This window comes from Notechis scutatus, unplaced genomic scaffold (assembly GCF_049901735.1).
Source record: "Notechis scutatus isolate UNSWTSFEM ecotype Mainland unplaced genomic scaffold, rNotScu1.2 NSCUSCF31, whole genome shotgun sequence".
NCBI lineage: Eukaryota > Metazoa > Chordata > Lepidosauria > Squamata > Elapidae > Notechis > Notechis scutatus.
This window is the reverse complement of record NW_028263154.1, coordinates 162,557-178,737: the sequence shown is the minus strand read 5'-3', so window position 1 is coordinate 178,737 and position 16,181 is coordinate 162,557. Positions and strand designations below refer to the sequence as shown.

The window sequence follows — 16,181 nt, the reverse complement described above, 5'->3', positions numbered from 1 at the left end:
TTTTTTAAAACAAGTTTTATTAAAAGTTTCAACAACAAACAAATCATTACATATTAAATCTTTCCCTGTCTTTCTACAATAATTTCCCCAATATTCTCATAAAACACAAACAAACACAAACAAACATAAAAAAATCTTTTAGTAAAGTACCTTGGCCCCAGTTACCTCTCTTTGCATGGGCTAAAATAATAGCACATATCACTCTTCACATTTCTATCTTATTTAATCCATCTTAATTAAATCATTAAATTTGTATCTTTTGCCCATTCATTTATCCTCTATCTCTTCTTATAGTAAAAAGAATTTCTCCTGAAATCACTAATCAGAGTATGATGCCTTTCTATCCTCCCCTAAGTTAGTAAATTAACATTCAGCATAACAAATACCCAATTTGGTTCTGCTTGGTACATTCTATCCACCAAAAATGTTTAAATACATTGTATCCTCCTTTCCTTCGATATTTTATTACATTTTAAAATCAATCATTATTAAAAACTTCAACATTTTAATTTCTTATTAAATCTTAAACCATTCTAATTTACTATTTCAAATATAAATGTTACAATACCATCTTCTGTACCTTAGCAGAATCTTTCTTACAGAAATTTATATTTCATCCTTTGTCTCTAAAAAAAATCCCTCTTCTCCCATCCAATTTTAAAGCTTTGAGGCTTTTCTCCGCCTTTCCCCTTTCTTTCTTCCCCCCACCAAATCTTCCTACCCCCTTCTTCTTCTAACCTCTGCCTTGCTGGGATCCCTTCTCTGTTGTGTTACCTTTTTCTCTGTTTTGTTATCATTATATTTACTTTGCATCATATTTTTCTCTTTCTTAAATGTTTTTTTAGATCTTAAGTCCTTCATTTTCCTTGCTCTCTTCCTTCCTTCTTCCTTAAATAAGTTTTGGGATTCAATGAAGATGGCGTCTTCGTCTCTTCCTTGTTGTTCTTCTTCCGTTTCCATCTGTTCCATTGTCTGTTGGTAATTAACCAGCGCCATTTCTAGAAATAGAAAAGCTTTTTCCATGCCATCTTTGCAGGCTGCTTTTGTTTGCTCATATTCATCCTCAGGTCTTCAAAAAGGAAAGCCATTATAAATAAATCTTTTCTTTTCTTTATTCCTCTTTCTTCTTACACCAACCAAATATTCCGAGAGAAAGGCAAAACAATCCCAAAATCCACAATCCTCAATAAATCCAAGCAAGCCAAAATTCCCCTTCCTCTTCCAGGGGTGGTATCAAACAAATAAAAAAAAAAGAATCCAAATCTATATTTTAAAGCCTTATTAAGATTGTATTTCTGTCCTCAAGTCTTCAAGGCATCTCCTCCAACAAGATCCAAATTTATATATTTTCTTTATCCTCTCCCTTCCGGCTTAATTCCGTCGGGAGGAGAGTAAACTTTCCTTCAGCACCTCAAAATAGCCGCTTTTTTTCTCTTGTGGAAGAAATCATCAGAAAACCATCTTTTCCAGGAATTAAATTAGATAAATCTCAAAGCCCTGGGTCGACCAAGAATAACTTTCACTTTCAATAACTTTCTCTTCTTCCTCCTGCGCATACTTGCCCGGCTGTCAACTTCTTTGTGGCGGCCATTGCGGACCGCCGCTGCACCGTCCTGGTAACAGGGGGTTCTGCCGCCAGGGGAGGGGTCTGCAACACCCCCAAACCCTTCCTCCGGATCCCCTTACCTTCAGCTACCCCTGCAGGGCAGCCTTGCTCCGCACCCGTCCGGGTCGGAGCCCCAAAACGGCTAGCGCGGCAGGGATCGCGCAGCCAGCGAATCCCTACCGCTCGCGGCCGACAAACTGAAACTCCCCAAGATCCATCTGAATCTTGAGGCTATCTTCTTGGTTGTTAGCTATTCCTAGATCATTGGATTTGGATCAATGTTGGCCTAAGGCTTACCAGGTTTGTGAAGGATTATATATTTTAAAAGTATTTGTTGTTGCTGATCACTATAACATGAACAATATTTTTACAATAGGGAGATCTCTGATTTAAAAATTTCCCTACAATTAATTTTTGCCATTCAAATGGTCAGCAAGAATTCCCAGCTCCTGCACAATCTCACACTTGGTTACAACTTCCATGACAACTATGTAAGCACCTTCTGCACTTCAGATGCCTTGCTGGACATGCTCTCCACTGGAGACATCAATGTCCCCAACTACGGCTGTGGGAGGAAGGAGAACCTCCTGGCTTTGATTGATGCAGCTAATAGCCATCCAGATGTCAACATTTGTAGGCACCTACAAAGTCCCAAAGGTTTGTGTGTGTTTTTCTCTATCTGGTAAGGTGAGTGGGGTGGTGCGGATGAACAACAGATCCAATATCTTCATAGAATTCAAGAGCTGTTTTTCAGAATATTAGGGAACATATCAACTATGTTTTAGTCTATTATGTTCATCTTCAAATTGACCATTAAAGGCCTGAAGAGCCATAAGGTCCCTAGAGGATATTCTACTGAATATTCTACTATTGAAAAACTATCCAGGTTTTGAGGTCCTCCATTAGCATATTCATTTTCACATATCAATAATATCTGCCTTATCCAATTGGAATCAAGTTGGCAATAGTCCTGTCTATGTATAAAAAATATTCAGACCAAGAAGAGTATCTTTGGGATGGATAATTGTTAATGTACACAATTTCTGCTTTGTATAAATTCAGGGTATATAATTATTGGGTTAAAATTAAAGTGATGAAACAGACATAGTCCCCAAACAGACAACATTTCAATTAAACACTTATTGGATTGTACAACTGTCAATTTGTGTTAGCAGCTGTGGTCTCTTAGTCTCTTGTACATCTAAAGAAGAAGCTGAAAAATGGCTTCACAAAGAATATGGGATATAGAAGCTGAGAAAGAGGTTTTAGTACTTGAAAATAGCATATAATATAGCCCTATATCTTAGATCCAGATATTTTATCTAACATCTGATAATTTGAATGTAATTGTTGAAATTGTATGGGTGACACAGAAATTTACATTGCATTTTTATTGGTTTTTTTTTTTTTTTTGGTTTAATATGATTTTGCGTTTCTTTTTTATATACAATCTTGTTAATATTCTGTCTTAAATATTTTAAACCATGACTAAGGAACAAACTATTCTTATATATTAATCAAAACAAAATTGGGTTTGTCAATAAGTAATATTTTGGAGTTGATCTGGACCACATTATAACACAGCATTCTTCATTACTTTTTCAGATCACTGCTCTAATTCCTTCAGAGGCTCTGAGTGATAAAAGGAGATTCCCTTTTTTCCACTCATTTCTCCCCAAAGAAGGATTCCACTACCCAGCAATTGTCCAGCTGTTCCTCCTGTTATGTTTGGAAATAATGGAGACCAGACATCTGACCAGTGACTTCAACTCTTTAATAACAGTAGATAGAACAGAACAGAGCAAGGCTATGGGCAGCAGTAACCCTTTTATAGGGTTGGCTGCTACCCTATTATCCAATGATATATGCAACAAGTCCAACTAAGGTCCAATAAGACGTGTCCAAACAGTAGCCAATCAGGGGCTTGTCATGGCCCAATCCCTGTACACGTTTAAGGACCAATCAGGTGTGCAGGCTTCAAAACCTGTTTTGCATTTGGGCTACATTACTTTTTATTGATTCACAACACCTACATTTCAGATGGACCCTGATTGGCCTCTTTGCTTCAGACACAGAGAAGGGAGAGAATTTCATGAGGACTTTCCCTCCGATGCTTGTCAGGAATGGAATTTGTGTGGTTATATCACAATGATTCACAACAACTGGACATGTAGCACCCCTCAGGGAGGCCCTCTCTAAGTGGAGACAAATCAATGTCTTTGTCCACTTCATAGAATATGATTCCATCTGGAAAAGAATTCTTCCTTTCCATGTAGCACTTTTGCATTTGCCAGGACCCATCGAAGGGAAAGTCTGGATCCTCACAAATCTTGCAGGGTATACAATACAGAAGGACATACTTCTCAAATACATCCATAGTATTTGGAACTTTAGTTATCTGTGAAAAGAAAGGCCAATGGATGCTGCCTTTGAACCCTATGTCTTTGTGGAAGATCAGTTTCAAGATCATTATTTTCGCTGTTCTCTTTCCAAGCACGTCTTTTCTGTAAAAGACCGCAGAAGATGCACCCAGAAAGCCCCACTGGAGACCCAGGAGAAAAGGAACAGGAAACGGATCATAACTACCGGTCATTGGTACAGTGTCATGAAGATTTTGGCCCAGGCCATGAATGCCACTTATTCCTCCAGATCGAGGAGGGGAAGGAAGGAGGGAGAAAAGAGGTTGGGGGCTCCGAGGCTGCATCTGTGGCAGGTATGAGGGGTCCCGATAGGGATCCATTAATCTGAGATCCTTTGGAGAAGGAACAAAAGGAGAAGGAGGGGAACATCTCAACTTTCTTGTGCTGCAAAAGGTCAAGAGATTTGCACCATCTAATTTGCTCCTGTTTGACGCTCCGGAATATCAGGGAGCAGATCTGAAGTTTCTGTCTAGCCTCTGTTGGAAGAAATATCCTTCTGGGTTCAGTTCCAAGTGGGGAAGAAAGACGCTGGAAACATGGTGACTGCTTGGAAGATGGTTTAATGGTGGACAGGAGCACATGCCTTGGTTGAGGAAAGAAGGGCTGAGATGCTGAGAGTGCAACTGTTTGATGCCCTCTGTTGGGATTTGAATTTGAGCTTGTATTCTGATCGGTTGTCAGACTCCCATGGGGCCATGCAGGGCCAACTCTGTAGGCTGTCCTGAGTCCCAGGCTTGGTTGAGCCTGGCTGGATGGTGATGTAATGAAAGGGCTTTGGGCAATTCCTATAGAGCTTTACCTGGAGTAGATCTTTGTTATGTAAAATAGACTGGCCTAGGCCAGAGTAATGGTCCATTAGCAAGTGGGGGGGGGGCTGAGTTTCAGGCTCTCTGAGTTTCTACTTTTCTTTTTAGGGAAATGTATTGTGTCTTTTTAGTATATCCTAAAATATTTTATTTTCCTAGGAATGAGAAGGGTTTTAACTCCCAACACCTTTTTCAGTCATTGGAAGAGTGTTGAATCCTCCCTTGTCCAACTGAGAGATTTTGTAAGTTGGAGAAGCTGCTCTCATAATCTCCTCCTTGTCTTCTCTCAAGACTCAGTTTCAGGTTGCAGTCAAGTACGATTTTGAGATTGTTTTCATAAACATGTATTTATTTACAAATAACTCAAGATGGCAAATGTCTCCAACAAAGCTTCCTCCTTCATCCAGTCCACTTTTAGTACAGTCAGAGACCAGCATTACAATTAATAATAATAATAATGGAGAAAAATAAAAATAAACAACAGTCAATGGGCAGTTACGGTCTGCCTAAAACTGAGTCATGTGCGAATATGTGGCAATATAAATGTCCTACATAAATAAATACATAATTTTGTGTTACGGCAGAACGGAATTTCATTCAGAGAAACTTTCTCTCTTTCTTTCTTTTCTTTTTTCTATCTCTCTTTCTCTCCCTCTTTCTTTCTTGCTCTTTCTTTCTTTCTTTTCTTGCCCCCCCCCCGCTCTCTCTCTCTCTCTCTCTCTCACACACACACACACACAGACACAGAGAGTGGGGGAGAGAGAGGGGAAGATAGAGACCCAGCCTCTTCGCTATCCCCCACTGTCCCCCTTACCTTCTCAGGCCAGGCGAGGGAGGGGAGGGTGAGGGGCAGGACCAGCCGCTTCAGGCAAGGTGAAGAGGCGTCAACCAAGCACGGGAGACTAGTAGCCCGGGAATGGCGGCTCCCGGCTCACCTGGCCTGAGGGGCTCCTGAAGGCATATCGCGACAAGGGGGGGCGAGAAGCCCCGGGACATCCGCCCACCCACCTGCTGGCTGGCCAGGCCAGGCTGGACTGGAGGAGGTGCATCCACCAGGAGAAGTAAGAAAACGTGATCCTGGAGGGCGGGCAGGCAGGCAGATGTCCCAGGGCTGCTGCACATGCGCACTGCATTAGTAGCACACACACTGCTGCACACACAGTGCGCATGTGCAGCAGCCCTGGGACATCTGCCCGATCTGCGCCACAGCCACCACGTGGTAGGGAAAGCTAGGAGAGCGACTGGGACAAGCGGGCGACCAGGTTTGGGGATGTGGCCAACCAGGGGTCACCACCGGTTCACCTGAGCTGGTGAGAACCGGTTGAATACCACCTCTGCGTGAGCTGCAGTTCGAGTGGCCCCTTGTCCACAGGGCCCCAGTCTCAGCTCAGGTGCTCTTTCTTTGTATTGGCCCCCTGAAATGTCTCTGGGAACTCCGTTGCAGCTCTCGGAGGTTAATTCCCTTTGGATTTTTGGCAGGGTTATTCGATATAAATATCTCGTTGCTCTAAAGGCTGCTCAAATAAACATTCTTGGGAAGAGCAGCCCCATCTTGTTGGATTTCCAGATCTTTGAGGCCTTATTTGAGTTCACTAAGTGCACTAACTCATCCCCCCATCATTAAAAGCCCTTCCTGCAGAAGCCACGGGGGCTGAGTACCAATGAGTAGTTGTGTGTTCATTTTCCCCACAACAACAACCCTGTGAGTTGAGTTGGGCTGAGAGACTTGCCCCAAATCCCCCAGCCTGCTTCATGACCAAGGCGGGTCTTGAACTCACAGCCTCTTGCTTTCTACTTCGGAGGCTTAACCAGTAGACCAAACTGGCTCCCTTATATACTTATCAAGCTTGGCACAATCCTTCATCCAGTGCATCATTAATGTTCTTATATGAGACACTATAATTTATCAAATCCTAAAACCCAGATATTTTTATACTGCTTTTGAGTCATACAGTTGTTTCTAGGAGGAAATCATAAATATTTTTCTAGAAAGTTGGTAATGTTTAAATAACATAAAAATATATTTGCCTGAGAATTGTTATAAATCTTGTATAATAGTGATTTATCAACCCTATTATATTAATGACAACATAGAAAAATTGATTAATTTTATAACGTTATATTTTCCCACTTTTACGACAAAGATTAAAAAAAACTAAAGATTATTTGAGTACCATTTTAAAACCAGTTTTTATCCACTTAATTATCATACCATCCACCCCTCACTTAACTGGGTTTCTGATCACATCACAAAATTGTTTGTTACTCTTTCCTGAGATCGAGTTATATCAGCAGTATTTCCATAATGTATTTGGGAAATGAAATAATATGTGAGGATGACTTGCACAGAGTACATAAGTTATATCCCCCCCTTTCCCACAACCCATTTAGAAAGGGCAGTGATAGGAGGGAATGACTTTTGGGGGGTGGAGGAGAGATTCTGCCTGGGGAAGAACCAGATAAGAGGAGGACACCTACAGCTGCATAAAAAAAGGGTCAGTGGGAGATTTGTACTTTCTGGCTCCCCAAATCCTGTCAGTGCAGCATTACAGCGAAGTGGGCCTAGCTCAGGTTTCCTGTCTGGGCTTCCTGGGAGAGGATTACCCCGACAATTTTCTTCCTGACAAATCCATGTTTCTGATAACCAACCTGTTGCTTTCAGGGAGTTCATAAATCTCCTTTTTTCTGTTGTTCAACTATATTTTGTCAAAATCTATATTGTCAAAATATGATCAACAAATTTTTGTGAACTAATGAAGCATGTCTGTAAATTAGACTACAGAAGAAAGATTCAAATGTGAAAAAGCATCTGGGATAAGAAACAAAGTTTTCTGCTTTTAAAATTGCTGCCTGTTCCCATTCTAGTTCCATCCTTTTTTGGAGAAGAATGAGTTTCTCAATATTTCAGAGTTTAAACTCTACATGGACCCAAATGGAGAGGTAGCAGCAGATCTGTTCATTTCGGGCTACTTGGTTCTTCCCAGGGGTGATCTCAGGGAAGAGGTTCTGGCGTATTTTGTAAGACAGAGACTTTATATCGACAAAGATGTTCTTTCACGGCTAAAGGAGCTCAACAAGGTAGGAGAAAGTTTTGATGTCTTTCCTCTGTTTTCCAAAGCCTGAGGTCCCATTTCAAGAGGGCTGATGCTATTCCCCAACGGTGGTTGACCTTCACCGAGAATTGAATCTGGGCAGTAGAAACCGGATTTTTTCCCTTAGGCTGATTAGGAGGCTTCAATATTGTTCCATGTTGTGGACCATGTACAATTAAGGGTCTCCATCAAACAGGTGAGACACCCACAAGGGCTGGGGAATGTGTCACTAGTAGCTTCTGGTTGTTTGCTCCTTGTGCCCAGAAGAGCAATGAAGGCGGCAATTCTGCTGACTGGGGCCTGAATCCAGGCTTGGACTGTATCGGATTGGATTGAATCGTGATTGGACGGAGGTCCTTTTGGTCCCATTGGGGGAAAGAAGTTTCCTCTCATGCTGCTTGGGGAAAAGTGTCCCCTGAAGGGGCAGCTCCATAATCTGGGAGGCTCTTAAGGAGGCCGGACCTGGCCAGAGCTCTCCATGCCTCCCTTTCACCCTCCCTGGGACGGAGCAATGGGCCTTCTGCTCCTAGGAAGCAGCTCCAAGGCTTTCAGTTCACCTGAAATTATCAAGATTGTTCTGATATCTCACCTTAAAATTATGGGGGTAAGAAGAGGGGAGATATGCGTGTTAATGGGGTCACGAGAAGGAACCGGCTGGTTATCACTTAATGCTGAAATCTTTTCTCAGTTCCATCCAGGGGTGGGATTCAAATTTTGTAACAACCGGTTCTGTGGGTGTGGCTTAATTTGTGGGCGGGGCTTGGTGGTCACGTGACCAGATGGGCATGGCCAGGGGGCCATGTGACTGGCAAACCAAATACAAGTGGTCCACTTGCTTAGCAAGTGTTCTAATTTATGACTGATCTCCCCAGAGCTCCTTGACCTGTTTTTGGAGTTTTGACAACCATAAACACAAACACACACACACACACTCGCACACAACCTTCTACCCTGCTATTCTTTGATTCTGTAAGGATCTCCTGCTGGAGCAGGGGGTTGGACTAGATGACCTCCGAGATCCCTTGCAGGCCAGCCCTAGATTGTTGTGCTGCTTCAAAGAGTCTTCTGAAGCCAGGGTTTGTGTCCTTCCTGTTAGTATTTGGGGATTAACCCCTAGCAGAGTATTGCAGCAGTAGTCAAGCCAGGCAGCCAAACGAGAGTGGAAGGGCCCCAGAGTATACACACACTGAACACAAACACTGTTTGTAGTTTAAATAGTTTTTAATCCATTTAGAGTTTAAAGCATTGTCATTCAGTCCATTTGTCATTCACTATATTTCCATCCAGTAAGACTCACTATTACAGTCCAAGTTAAGAGTCCTTACAATATCTTTATCAGCCGATAAAGATATCTTCTCCTCCTCCGGTGCCTCTCTCCAGAGAAACAAACGCTGGATATTCAGCAAGACGCTCAAACAGTAGAACAGTTGAATTCCGCAGTAAATCAGCAAACAGTAGCAGACAGGATCATCTCAGTCACAGGCACAGTACAAACAGTATTCACAGTTAGTCACAGTAAGCTTTCCAGCTTCTAATGCTTCCTTATATTGTAACTTCTAACCGCACCCTTAATCGGCTAATTGCCTGCAACATTGTGCTTAAAGTGATAAGCACTTAAACCATGATATCTAAGTTTTATATATTTATTCACCCAAACCATATTTGGTATCAATGTTATACCTAACATACTCCCCTTTTGGGTGAAATAAATATATAATACCTTACAATCTAATCCCATAGTTTTCACAACTCTCCTGGTGCTTACTGGCACCTTGGGCTTTAGTAAAATTATCAGCTAAATTGTCCTCCGACATACAGTACTCTAGCTGAATCATCTTACTTCTTACAGATTGTCTCACGTTTAGGTATCTTAGATCTGTATGTTTGCTCCTTGTTTTTACTGCAATATTTGTGGCCATTTGAATTGCTGCCTGATTATCTTCATGTATAATTATAGGATAATCCACAGTTATACCTATATCAATTAACATTTGTTTATACATTATTAATTCTGTACATAACAGAGATAAACAGGAGAATTCTGCCTCCATAGTAGACAAACTTATATGCTGTTGTCTTATTGACTTCCAGCCTATTAATGTCTTACCCAGCATTATGGCTGTTCCTGAAGTCGACTTTCTAGTGTCTCTTTCTGATGCAAAACTAGCATCTGCATAAGCACTCAGAATTAAATCACCTTTTGGCTCTAAATACAATGAATAATTCATTGTCTTTTTAAGATATCTTAATATCCTCTTAGCTGCAATCCAGTGTCTTTCACACGGTGCAGAATTGAATCTAGCCAACTGATTCACACAGTACGAAATATCTGGTCTAGACCAATTACTTATATAAGTCAAACTACCAATTAAAGATTGATAAATCACCTTATCAAACTCCGGGCTTTGTCCATCAGTGTTGCTAAACTCCTGACTCATTGGAGTCTTAGCCGGCTTACAAAGCTCCATCTTATAATCTTTTAGCAATTTGCTTATCTTATCTTCCTGAGATATCTTAAAACCTTTCCGTGTTTTCTTTATATTTAAACCGAGATATTTCTTTATCTTCCCTAATTGCTTGATCTTTATTCTCTTTCCTAATGATGCTATTATTTTATTTGCTTCATCATTAGTTTCAGTTATCAATGCAATATCATCAGTGAACAACAATAATAATGATACTTTCCCATTTGTCTCCCTCTTAAATAGACATGGATCGGCTAAACCAGCTTTAAATCCTATATTGTTTAGTTCCTTTACAATATACTGGTTCCATTCATAGCCTGATTGTTTAAGACCATAGAGGCTTTTCTTTAACAACCAACAATCATTATTATTCTTATTTTCACTTTTAATACCAACAGGTTTTTTCATATAAATAGTATGTTTTAATGGGGCGTGCAAGTAAGCAGTTTCCACATCTAGATGGTTAACTATATAGTTTTTACTAGCTGCCCACACTAAAGCTGCCCTCAAGGTTGCTGCCTTAAGACTAGGTGCAAACACCTCATCGTAGTCATTGGCATTCTGCCTAAAACCTTGGGCTACTAACCTTGCCTTATGGATTAAATTACCATCTTTATCTGTTTTTACCTTAAATATCCATTTGCAGCCAATGGACTTCTTACCTACAGGTAATTTGGCATTCTCATACACTTTCATATCTCTTAATGAATTCAGTTCCTTATTCATTGCTGCATACCAACTTTCTTTTTCCTTAGTAGGATACTTTTTATTTCTTCTACAGAATTAGGAACTTGATTAATCTGGCACACTGTGTTAGCCTGGTACCTATCAGGCGGTCTAGATACACGTGTAGTTCTTCTGGGAATTACAGGGCTTACAGGAGGACTTTGTTGAACTACTACCTGTTCATCTTCCTCATCCTGTTCAGCTATTGAATCTGTTTCTTCCTTTATGGGCACTATTTCATCCTGTATTTGTCTCTTTACTTTATTTTTAAAGTTACAGGGATAACTAATGGGATTTCTATAGGATTCAATAATTACATCTTTATTGGCATCCTGTTCTAATTTCTCCCATCCTTCATGTTCTAGAAATTGGGCACTAGCACTACATAACACTTTAGATGTGCCTTTCTCCCAAAATCTATATGCCCTATGGTTTGCCTGATAACCAACGAAGAAAAATCGTTTAGCTCTATGTTGCCTCTTTTTTCTGAGTTGTGCAGGAATATGCACCCATGCTGGTGCACCAAATGTGTGCAGGTAACTTAGGTCAGGTTTCCTGCCATGCCACCTGGTGAATGGTATTTCACCTGTTGTTGTGTTAACAACGTTGTTCAATATGTTATTAGCACACATTGTAGCCTCCCCCCACAAATAATCAGGTAACCCAGAATCATTTAACATTGTTCTAACCATTGCCTGTAGTGTTTGGCCTCTTCTTTCAATAAAAGCGTTATGTTCTGGCCTGTATGGAGCAGACTTCTTATGCTCTATTCCAGCTACCTTAAGTCTGTTCTGGAATTTGTTATTAATAAATTCGTACCATTATCTGTCACCAGGGTTATCAGTTGCCGTGTAGACTTTCTTTCAGCAAACTTAAGCCAATTGAAAAAATGTTGATATGTTTCAGTTTTGCTTTTCATTAAATAGCAAAACCCATATCTAGAATAATGGTCCATAATGCTCAGTATATATCTAGCACCCCCATACTGGGTTTCTTTGGACCTATTATGTCTGCAAATACTACTTCTAAAGGTTCTTTTGTTTTGAAACCATTTAGCCTATTTGCAGGCAATACTTTGCTCTTATCTTCACAGCAAACATTACAACGCAAATATTTATCACAAGGTTTTAACCTTATTCCTTCAGATAACTCAACTGTACGTTTTAGCATTTTAAAATTTACATGCCCCAAACGCCTATGCAATAAATGGATACATTCATTATGAGGCTTTATATTATTAAATACAGTCTGTGCCTCCCCTTTCTTACTATTATCTAAGACATATAATGTTCCATTTAAAGCTGCAGTTACCCTTTTGTTATCTTTTTCAATTATGCAATTATTATCCTTAAAAGTAATTACATAACCTAATTTATCTAATACCCTTACTGAAAGCAAATTAAACTTTAGTTGTGGTACATACAACATTTTTATATCCTGGTTTATGCACGGACAATGTGCAAGACCTTCACCTTTCGCTTTCAGATTCCAGCCGTTAGCAAGAGATATATGTTGAGAGCTTGTAGACATTTTTATAAATTTTGTCTTATCTCTTGTGATGCAGTGGGATGCGCCACTGTCAACCACCCATAGATCATTCTTCACATCAGAGTTGCTAAACATGGCTAGTTCAAATGCTTTCTTTGGCTTTTTTACATTCTGGCTTTTTCCCTTTTTGCAGAAACTTGCCAAATGTCCTCTTCCTCCACAATTAAAACATTTTTTAATTGTGTATGCTGTTGAAGATAAATTCTTTTCTTCCATGTGCTGTATTTTGCTAAGCTGGTTTCTTTCAAGCTTTGAAGATAATTTCTCTTCTTTCTTATCTTCTCTCAGCTCGTCACGCTCACGCCTTCTTCTGGCTTCTTCTAATAGCCTGCCTGTTATGTCGGTTAATGAGAGGCTTTCTTTTGGCAATACCTCTAACGAAGTCACATAGTCATCATAGCTTTGATCTAATGAAGATAATATGATGTAGACTTGTTGCAGTTCATTAAATATAAGCTCTTTTTCTTGCAATTCTTGAAAAATGCTCTTCATACAGTTTAAATGAACTAACATATCTCCATTCCTCTGAAGATGCGTTCGAAAAAGCTTCCGTGTAAGATTTATATGTGCTCCTACACTGTCCCGAACATAAATCTTCCTGAGGTTCTCCCAGCAGTTTGCAGCATTTTCTTCTCCACGAATATGGACAAGCTGCTGATCACAGAGAGTCAGTCCTATGATGCATAAAGCCTGCTCATTTTTCAGTTTAAAGTCTTGTAACTTTTCGTTATCATCAGCAGCAGCAGGATCCCAGCTACTCACATCTGGTGGGTTTGCTATAATGTCCCACAAACCTTCTCTGCGTAGAAGTAAACTACATTTCATTGACCATGAAACATAGTTTGTTCCATCCAGCCTGGATATCATGGACAGTTGTGACAAATTTACTTGTGCCATTACTCTTCAGATATTTTGACTATTTTAAACTAATTAAAACAGTTTGTTTTTACAGTAATGTGCAACTCACACCAACTCTCTCTGCTATATCCTGGTTAGTTAGACTATGCTGCTGGGCCCATAACCAATGTTAGTATTTGGGGATTAACCCCTAGCAGAGTATTGCAGCAGTAGTCAAGCCAGGCAGCCAAACGAGAGTGGAAGGGCCCCAGAGTATACACACACTGAACACAAACACTGTTTGTAGTTTAAATAGTTTTTAATCCATTTAGAGTTTAAAGCATTGTCATTCAGTCCATTTGTCATTCACTATATTTCCATCCAGTAAGACTCACTATTACAGTCCAAGTTAAGAGTCCTTACAATATCTTTATCAGCCGATAAAGATATCTTCTCCTCCTCCGGTGCCTCTCTCCAGAGAAACAAACGCTGGATATTCAGCAAGACGCTCAAACAGTAGAACAGTTGAATTCCGCAGTAAATCAGCAAACAGTAGCAGACAGGATCATCTCGGTCACAGGCACAGTACAAACAGTATTCACAGTTAGTCACAGTAAGCTTTCCAGCTTCTAATGCTTCCTTATATTGTAACTTCTAACCGCACCCTTAATCGGCTAATTGCCTGCAACATTGTGCTTAAAGTGATAAGCACTTAAACCATGATATCTAAGTTTTATATATTTATTCACCCAAACCATATTTGGTATCAATGTTATACCTAACACTTCCTTCCTCTCCTTTTTTCTCTTTCCCTCCCTCCCTCCTTCCATGTATTTAACTATCCATTCATATATCTCATTCACTTTCTCCATTCTCCCCCTTTCTTTCTTATTATTTCTTTGTCCCTTCCTTCCATCTCTCCCTTTCTTTGTCTATCCCTTTTCTTCCTTTTGCTTCCTTTCTCTCTTTTCTTTCTTTCTCTTTCTCTTTTCTTACTTGTCTCTCACTTCCTCTCTCATTCCCTCTTTTTGTCTCTTTCACTTTCTTTCTCTCTCTCTTTCTCCCCTCTCTGTTTCTCTCTGTCTCTCTCTCTCTCTGCCTCTTTCCCTATCTTCCCCTCTCCCCCCACCCACTTTGTATGTGTGTGTGTGTGTGTGTTTGTGTAAAAGAGAGGCATGGATAAGTCTGACCAGGTCTGGTCTCTTTAAGAACCTCCCCAAGTATGAACTGGCCCTTTCAGGGGACACTTTTCCCCAAGCAGGACGAAGCTTCTCTCCCAATGGGACCAAAAGGACCTCCACCCAATCATGATTCAAATTCATCTGAATTCAGGCCCTAGTCAACAGAATTCTTTTTTTTTCTTTGCTATTTTGGGCACAAGGACCAAACAAACCTGAAGCTCTTAGTGACACATTCTCCAGCCCTTGTGGGTTTCTCACCAGTTTGAAGGAGATACTAAACCATAGATGGCTCACAAAATGGAGCAGTGACAGAAGGTAAGGGTGACGGTGGGGGATAGGGAAGCGGCCGGGTCCCTATCTTCCCCTCAGTCTTCTGCACTCTGTGTGTGTGTGTGTCTCTGTGTGTGTGTGTGTGTGTATCTGTGAATGTATGTGTGTCTCCCTCAAGCCAGCAAGCTCTCTTTGGTGCTCTTTGCTACTTCTTTCATTTCTTCTTTTTCGAATCCAGACTGGCTGAACAACGATTGCCAGACCGCGGTGGAAGCGTCCATTCGGGCGACCCTCCTCTTCCTCCTCCTCTCACACCCGGCAGCTGTGGGTGGATGAGGAGGGTGCACTTGTGTGGGGAGACGCTCGCTCCTCAAGCCACCCACCCCATGCCAGGTTTTGCTGTGCTTTGGCATTTGCTTGAGGAGCATCTCCCCGTGCGCACCCTGCCGGCCCTGCCACAACCACCGTTTATGAGAGGAGGAGGAGAGGGAGGAGGAGGGTCGCCCGAAGGGATGCTTTAACCGCGGTCTGGTAATTGTTCAGCCAGTCTGGATTCCAAAAAGAAGAAATGAAAGAAGTAACAAAGAGCGCCAAGGAGAGCTTGCTGGCTTGGCCATGCCGCGGCTTTCAGGGAGACACACAAAGACACACACAGAGTGGGAGAGAGAGTCGGGAAGATAGGGACCCGGCCGCTTCACTATCCCCCACCGTCACCCTCACCTTCTTAGGCCAGGCGAGGGAGGGGAGGGTGAGGGGCAGGGCCAGCCGCTACAGCAAGGTGAAAAGGGGGCGACCAAGCACAGGCGAGGAGAAGCCTGGGAACGGCGGCTCCTAAAGGGCTTTGAGGTCAGATGACCTGGAGCGGCCGAGATCCGAGTGAGCATTGCACCACAGGTTCACCTGATCGACCACTTCTTTGGTGTTGGCTTTACGGAGCCACAGGGTGAGGTCTGGGCTGACATGTGACAGCAGTGCCTTTAGCTGTGCTCGCTTGTAAGTGTCCAAATAATCTGGTGAAGACGGCGGAGGAGTCACTCAGGTAGACCTCCCCCATCCGCAGTCTTCCTCCTGCACAAAAAGAACATTCCCTGAGCTAAGAAGGCAAGGAGCTGCGCCTCGACTCACCCAATCCCTAGGACTACCCCAAATGGTCCTAATTCAGCGCAGAGAGGGCAGCTCCCCTGGCAATCCCCTTCCCTTCAGTGCTCTGACTTCCTGTGGCTCGCCTCC

General features: G+C 41.6%; 2 protein-coding genes across 18 annotated transcripts in view; one reads left to right on the top strand and one right to left on the bottom strand.

The window, feature by feature from the left end:
- The window catches only part of LOC148128511 (uncharacterized), a 190,457-nt gene that overhangs the window by 53,398 nt on the left and 120,878 nt on the right, over positions 1–16,181 (top strand). The gene's annotated exons all lie outside the window — the stretch shown is intronic.
- Positions 1–16,181, bottom strand: part of LOC148128512 (vomeronasal type-2 receptor 26-like) — a 215,008-nt gene that overhangs the window by 111,954 nt on the left and 86,873 nt on the right. The gene's annotated exons all lie outside the window — the stretch shown is intronic.